Source organism: Pelobates fuscus, chromosome 12 (assembly GCF_036172605.1).
Source record: "Pelobates fuscus isolate aPelFus1 chromosome 12, aPelFus1.pri, whole genome shotgun sequence".
NCBI classification, from domain to species: Eukaryota; Metazoa; Chordata; class Amphibia; order Anura; family Pelobatidae; genus Pelobates; species Pelobates fuscus.
Genome location: NC_086328.1, coordinates 123,959,232 through 123,966,563, shown reverse-complemented (window position 1 = coordinate 123,966,563; position 7,332 = coordinate 123,959,232). Strand labels below are relative to the sequence as shown.

Sequence of the window (7,332 nt, the reverse complement as noted above, 5' to 3'; positions counted from 1 at the left end):
TTATTATCTAAAAGTATAAATGTCCCCTTTACAAATATAACAACATATAAATCTAAGTGCCATACAGTGTATTTAATATCAGCTGAAAAAATGACACCAGAGGCAACAAAGTATCACAATCCCATTCCCTGTCATCTCCCCCCTGAGGCCCCACATAGTTACCCCTTATAGCCCCCAGCCACACACCCACAAACACTGACACCCCATGCCCAGCAGGGGCCCCATCCCTCACACCTTGCTCCTTCACCATACCTCATTCCCTGTAACCCCTTGTGGTACCCCTCCTCCCATTTCATTCTCCTGCTGCTAGTTTCTCCCTCCTACCCCCCATGTTCTGTCTCTCCTCCCTCACATCCCCCCTCCCCCCTCTGTTGCCAGTTCCCCCCTCTCCAGCTCCCAGCTCAGTACTAGTGTCTTGGTGCCCTGGAAGGAGAGACATTTGTAGCAGGACTGCAGTGAAGGGGATAGCTGCACTGCTCTGCATCTGTCTGTTGCCTTCTCCTCCCACCCACCCCATTTCATCACCAGCCTGAGCAGCCTCTCTCTCTCCAAATCCCTCTATGCTTTCCCCTGGATCACAGCAGCAAAACAGAGACCCCCAGCACTGCCTCATACAGCATGGAGCCCTCACACTGCCAGCAGAGGAAGTGGGGGCTATAAGGATGGATTTGTTCAGGGTGGCAAACCAGAGGGTGCAAGGCTGAGGATGGTGGGGGTCAAGCTGAAAGGGTGCCTGGAATCCTGCAGCAAGCTCATTAGATGTTCTCTCCTTTCCTCTGCATCACCAGTGCAAAGAAGAGGTAAGTGCTGTCTGTGAACTGCAGTGTGGTACCTAGGGTGGATGTGAGCTAGGTAGCACCTTGTTTGGGGTTTGCACATTAATGGGCTGGTCATACAGAGAATGCTGTGCTGACAGTACATGGTGCAAAAACATACAGACAGGCAAGTCCAAAAAAAACATAAACAAACAAAACCTCATTCTGCAGCTGAATATTATCCTCAAATAACTCTGTCTAACCATCAGCCTCTGTAGAGGGTGCACACCTGTCTGGCTATATTCAGGTACTGTCATGACTTATGTGCTATCAGTCCAACACTTGTTCAGTCACTGACTGACAGCAGAACATCTGCCAAGCTGTTTATTGAGAGATACTTCAAAAACCAGCACCTTCTTCAAATCTGCTAATCTGATTGCATTTTACTTTTTAATGTAAAGCCTGTATTCTGCTTTTGCTGCAGCTTAGTGGGTAGCTTCAGGCCTCCTGCTGGTTAGGGCACTGCAACTCCCATCACCAGCAACTCCCCTCGCATGCATGTGGTTGAGGGTGATGAGATTTGCAGCTCAGCAGACACTGGACAGCAGCAAAACTCAAACTTGGAGCAGAGAAGCCTTTGCCTTACTTTTACTCTTTGCTCCCATCACACACAGCCAGTATCTGGCTGAGGTTAAGGGGATTTATGTAGTGAGCAAAAACGGGACTACTGAAAAATGCAGTTAAGAAAAAAAAGGATTCTTTAATTTCTCTTCTGTTTCTCTTTCCTCATCACACACAGCCAGTATATGGTTGAGGGTAATGGGATTAGTGGCCAAGCAAACTTTAGACAATGCAAAAAAATGTGTCTTGCAGATATAAAATGTTCTGTCTTACTTTTCTTCTGTCCACTCTCTCAAATCTTAGCTGTTTTATGGCCCTATTGATTTACACATCTCCAGTGGGGCTTAACCTTTTGTGTGCCAGAAGTGGGTTGCACTAACTTGGAATTTTACAACAGATGTTACCTGTTACCTGCCTGGCTGCCCAGGTGTACCTGTGCCTTGAGCAGTGGTTTGGGCAGACATTTGTTGCACTTTTGCAAAAAAACAGACAAGACATCAGTTTCATCAGACTCAGCAATGACATAAATAAATGGTGGTCTGGCAGATTAAACTGAACTTTCTCTCCTTATATCTTTGATTTGTGGCACAAACTATTTATTTTACAAACCTTCTCATTCTTCAATTCACCTTGGCATTTAGTGAACGTCGTGAATAAAGCCCCCTCACCCCTCTCTATATATACATGTGCACACTTGGTATATGTATTATGAGATAGGCTGTCTTCATGTAAGAAATAATAATCATAGGAATTATGCAGTAAACAGTGATTTATAATGAGCCCATGAACAAATTGCTAAATTTAGACAGCAGGATTTAATCCCCAACCTAGCTACGTGTGACTATTACATTTAGCAATCCATGCTTTATTTCATTACAATTCACTGTATAATGAATAAACCTTACGATGTTGATTTATATAAATAGCAGCAACGTATACATATCTATATAAAACAAATTCCAAGGCCAGGCGCCCTGCGTATAGTATGGGTGTCTGTAAATCACTTCCACAGTATGGGCTTCTTTGTCATTCGTAGCTTTAATGTGTCTAATGAAACCTAGCCAAGACTTGAAAAAGCCAATTTGGCAATTAAAAGGTAGGACATTTATTGAAACTTATGTAAAAAAACAAAAAACAAATTGAATAGAAAACGTATTTATGAAAATGTAATTCTGGTTCCAGGTGCTAAAAATTGTGCAATTGCCATGGGAACCAATATAATGTTCCTGCTTATTATCCTACAGTTAGCACCTTGCTCTATACATGTTCTTTGTAGACATAGGCATTCGTTGACACATAGCCCTAATGATGTCAGATACCAATCACTCCCTTGTTGCCAAACTAAATTATGGATCACAAATTAATACTGAAGACATAATTTGCAATATTTGCAGCAAGTGGTCCACAACGTTCTCAATAAGCTGTGAGCTCAACCCTTTTGCAATCATATTTGTAGTTTGGTTAACTACAGGACCCTGTCCTGATGTTATCCTTTTGTAAGCTGTGGGTTACCATCAATAGTAATGGAAACATCAGGCTGAGTATTTGCAAACAGAGAAACCTGTATATTCTGAGACGTACTGACCTACAGGTACGGGAGATGATGGATCAAATTACTGTCTATGATTGATTTGCTACACCCATAGTATTATTTAATTTAAATGTTCGAAATTGTTTCAATCGTCATCTGTGGAGGTTAACTGGACGAACATATTAACATTATTAAGACACAGTGGCGAAAGTACATCATTTGACAAAATATAGTATGTAAGGTGTAGGACAATATTTTTATGAAGCAATACAAACATAGTATCAGGACGGATACATTTACATTTTACTGGTTATTATGCCTGATCTGTAATGTAGATTATGGTAATAGCCCAACCCAATGGTGCATAATTTATTGGCCCCAGAAGAATTAAGGACTGTGTTGACCCACCCTGCTTGGGATTAAACCAGTATTGTAGACATCTGAATAGGTACTACATTTGGTTACACTAAAACATAAGCTATTCCATCGGCTCAGCTATATGGCTACCAGCCCAGTTGTAAAACCAGCTGTTCATTTCAAGCATATGTCCTTTAAATGTGGGCAGAACCTCTTGAAACATAGTCCGGGAGTGTTGACAGGAATGGATGGTACTCGTTCTAAAGATACATCTAGCCAACTTTCTCAAAACTTTATGATATTCTGTGAAACGCGTAGGCATCTTAGACTTTACTCAGCCACACCCTAGGGCAGGGTAAAAATGTCCTCTGTGTCCCTTGTTTAGCTTCTGTGGACTCGTTTGCGTGAATTAAGTTTTTTGGAGAAAAAAATTATTATGAACATCTGCCTGATCGCAAAAAAAATAAAATGTTCACCTCAATTTTAAAATTAGTAATGATTAGACTGGTATCTTTATCCAGGTGAACATGTTTTTGTATTGTTCTGCACACACCTGTGTGATAGGACAATTTTTGAACATGTCATAGCTAAAATGAATATTTGAATAAAGAAGACTCAACTAACGATGTAACCAACTCCTTTTGACGTTTGGCATTTGTCGAGTTCTTATACCCACCTGTAGACATCTAGATTGCCAAATCTCCATATCAAATCATTGGACGGGTCATTAAATGATTACTATTTTTAAAAGTCCAAAACCCTACCAGCTTATAATTTAAAGTGTGGTTTATTGCAAGCACTTGCTGGATCTCAGTACTATTAAGAAATATGAGTCTACTGCTACGAACATGTCCAAATAATAGTAATGGGGAAAATGATTAACTGGTTTGAATGTGAAATCGGGTTAGGTAATTGGGCAGGTAATGGAGATATGCTTTGTCAAGTCACTGATGCAAAGGAATAATATTGATTGCATCTAAGATTAGTATAGCGTGGGGTCTGTCTGAGATCAGAAGATCGATAGACTGAGAGAGTCGTGTCCATGGAATGCCTGGGTCTACGTAAAGAGATATAATGTATCTACTGGATGCTGAGACTGTTGTATGATATGAGATGATATCACTGTGTTTGTGTGTAAGGCCGCACAGAACATGCTGGACTAGACTCTGTTAAACTGGCGTGAAATAAAAAAAGGTATTCATGACTTTTTTTTTTTTTATGGAGAGAAAGAGAGATGACGATCACTCTCATCTACTCCCGAAACACTTACAGATTTATTCATTAGAGTAAGATGTGGCGGAGCTCCCCTACTTCAACTGAGCACATCCGCCAGGTCAGCTTCCTGGCTGCTACTGGGGTCTCAGTCGATGAAGCTTGACCTCTTCCTCAGGACAAGGTTGCAGTGATTATAGCTCAGGACACCTTCTCTCCTGTAAAGCATTGGTAATTGCTGTCTCTTGAGTGTTGCTCCACTGAGATAAACAACCAGGAGGTAACAGGACGAATTATCTGATTGACAGCCAGGAGGGTGTAACATGGTTCATGTATAAAAGTACCAATTTCTATTGAAACCTGAATTTGTTTGTAAAATGCAAAAGACGAGGACAAGATAAAGTGCTTTAGGAGTGTGGAAGGGAGAGAGGGAGTGGGAAGAGAGACTAGGAGTGAGTGGGATGGGAAATATCTTTTTTTAAAGAAAAAAGAGGACTACTGAGTTTCTTGGGAAGCAGATCTCAGTTCAGGGAGGGAGGGACTGGCTGCAAGAGAAAAGCCCAGCAGGTTTGTTGCCAGCGTGCTGTGTGCGCTAGCGACGGGTATATTTTATGGACAGCATTTACACTATTGACATTTGGCAGCCAAGAACAGGGGACATCCTACGCACATATTTTGATATATGGGGCTTTACAGCATTTTTTTTTTTTTTTTTAAATCCCTGAGCACAAATATAATAAAAAGTATTTCATTAAATTATCCTGTAGTAGATGCAAACACACAATCCATCAATTAAAACACAAACTAACAAACTTTAAAGTTAAAACTCTTAAAAAAGCAAACAAAATATAGTCATTTAAAGAGACAGGACTAACACATTTGTAAACTGGACTGCACTAATGACTATGTGCTTATGTGATATGATTTGTTTAAATTCCCTACTGAGCACATGGAAGATTATTCTGCTGATATAGCTCCAGTTGGGTGTGAAACACATCCAGTATTTTAGGTTTTCACTGTGACTCCCTGGGGTCCCACTCCTTTCTGCCTAATACAATGTTAGTTGCTCAAATTGCTTAAATAAATGATTATTTTTGCACATCCTGCATGATCTTGATAGTACGTTGTCTGTGTCCAGAATCGGCTTCAAAGTGCGGCCCCAACAATAATAGCCCAATCACTGCGAAAATATTGGCCTCAATGTGCTGGGGAAGTAATGTCACGGTTTCTTGACTTCTAAACTTTCACCAGGCTTTTGCCTTAGAATTCTTGATTCAATTTGCCAGTTTCTGACATAAGACACCATACAAGCTTACACATTCGCATTTCAGATACGGCAGCTCACATCTCATTGGTCTCTCTCTGGTGCACGTTACCCAACTCCAATCTATAGTGAATGTTGCTGCTGGTCATATCTTCCTTGCCCCACTACTCCGCAAACAACTTACCTAGCTAAAAATCCTAATATTTGTCACCCGTGGCCATACCTTCCAAACAATGAAAGATATGAACATGGTATGGATGGTGGGTCTATAGGTGTCATGCCTATGACGCCATTGGTGAATTTCATATTTAATGCCAAACTCAAACCATAGCTGACTTGGATAGTATTTTCCAGTTCGGCTATTTGGATCTTAAATTTGAAAATGACTTTGAACTCACTTTGAATTCCTTACAAGTTCCCACTATAGTGAATAAACCTCAGTTTGTGTTTTACATGTTCATTACATGTTGGCGAGGTAACTGGCAAACTCTCATTCCTTTTGGGCGTGTTGCTCCTTACCTCTTGTGTTTTACTACCCCACTTTTCCTACATGGTTTAAGCAGGGCCCCCTTGTCCTCTTCTTTCTGTTTGCTTGATGTTGCGTGACATTTTCTTATTCATTTATTTGGTTTTTCTTTTATCACCATTGGAAAGTTAATTGGATAATAATAAAAACAGTAGTCTAGATTGACTCTATATTCCAGCCAATTTCCAATACTGCATCAAGGCTTTGCTTTGATACATTGTGATTTCATAGAATTGATGTACAGAGCTTAGTGCATGCCACTGCTTGTTTGCATAGAACTCTCTAAGTGTGAATGCATAACGAGCCAAGTTAGGTACAGTTTGTTTGCATAGTCAAATAGATCATCAGAGTTCTTTGTTAAATGGTGTGATTCTAGCAAAAGTGCATTGACTTCAGTACACAAGTCAGTGGACAGGTAACTGCAGATGGAAATATTGCATAACTTGAAGTATATTGCTGACAGTAGATTAAAATGTTGCATAATTTGCAGTGGTGCCAATAAATAACCACTTATCCTGGACACGCGTGTGCTGCCATACTTTTTTGGAAGGGGGGTGAGCGGGAAAAGGGGGGAGGGAGTGATTCTGTTGATCTGGCAATTTCCCTATTCCTGTGTCTGTGTCTTTGATGGTGAGTGCAATATTAGAATCTATAGCATTGTGATTGTGGTATAAAATATGCACTCTGTGCTTAATACATACAGAGTGGTTAAAACTCTCAATTTCTCCCCAAAATAAGGCAGCAATTGGGAGATGTTACTCAGAACAAATGTTGCTTTATATTGGTGCAGTAACTTCAGATAACAAAGTACATATAATGCCTCGTTTCCACTGAGCGGATCGGTTCGGTACGGTACACTATTTTGAGTGTTTCCATTATGAAAGTGGCCCATACAACCGAACCGTACCGCACCATTCAGGGTCCTGCTTCAGATGTAGGTCCATAGGAAATGGTACGGTACGGTTAGGGCGGAGCTACTATACAATCCATTGATTGGATGACACGCTAGGCATTTTTTCTAAACCCCGCATGGCCCCTGAAGGTCTGGCTTGCAGTGGAAACGCTC

At 40.8% G+C, this 7,332-nt stretch overlaps 1 protein-coding gene across 1 annotated transcript in view; it reads left to right on the top strand.

Moving 5' to 3' along the window:
* Positions 1-401: 401 nt before the first annotated feature.
* The window catches only part of CHST1 (carbohydrate sulfotransferase 1), a 31,949-nt gene continuing 25,018 nt past the window's right edge, over positions 402-7,332 (top strand). Inside the window, exon 1 of the mRNA XM_063438438.1 lies at positions 402-800. The gene's annotated coding sequence lies outside the window, so the exon portion shown is untranslated. The remainder of the gene's footprint in view (positions 801-7,332) is intronic.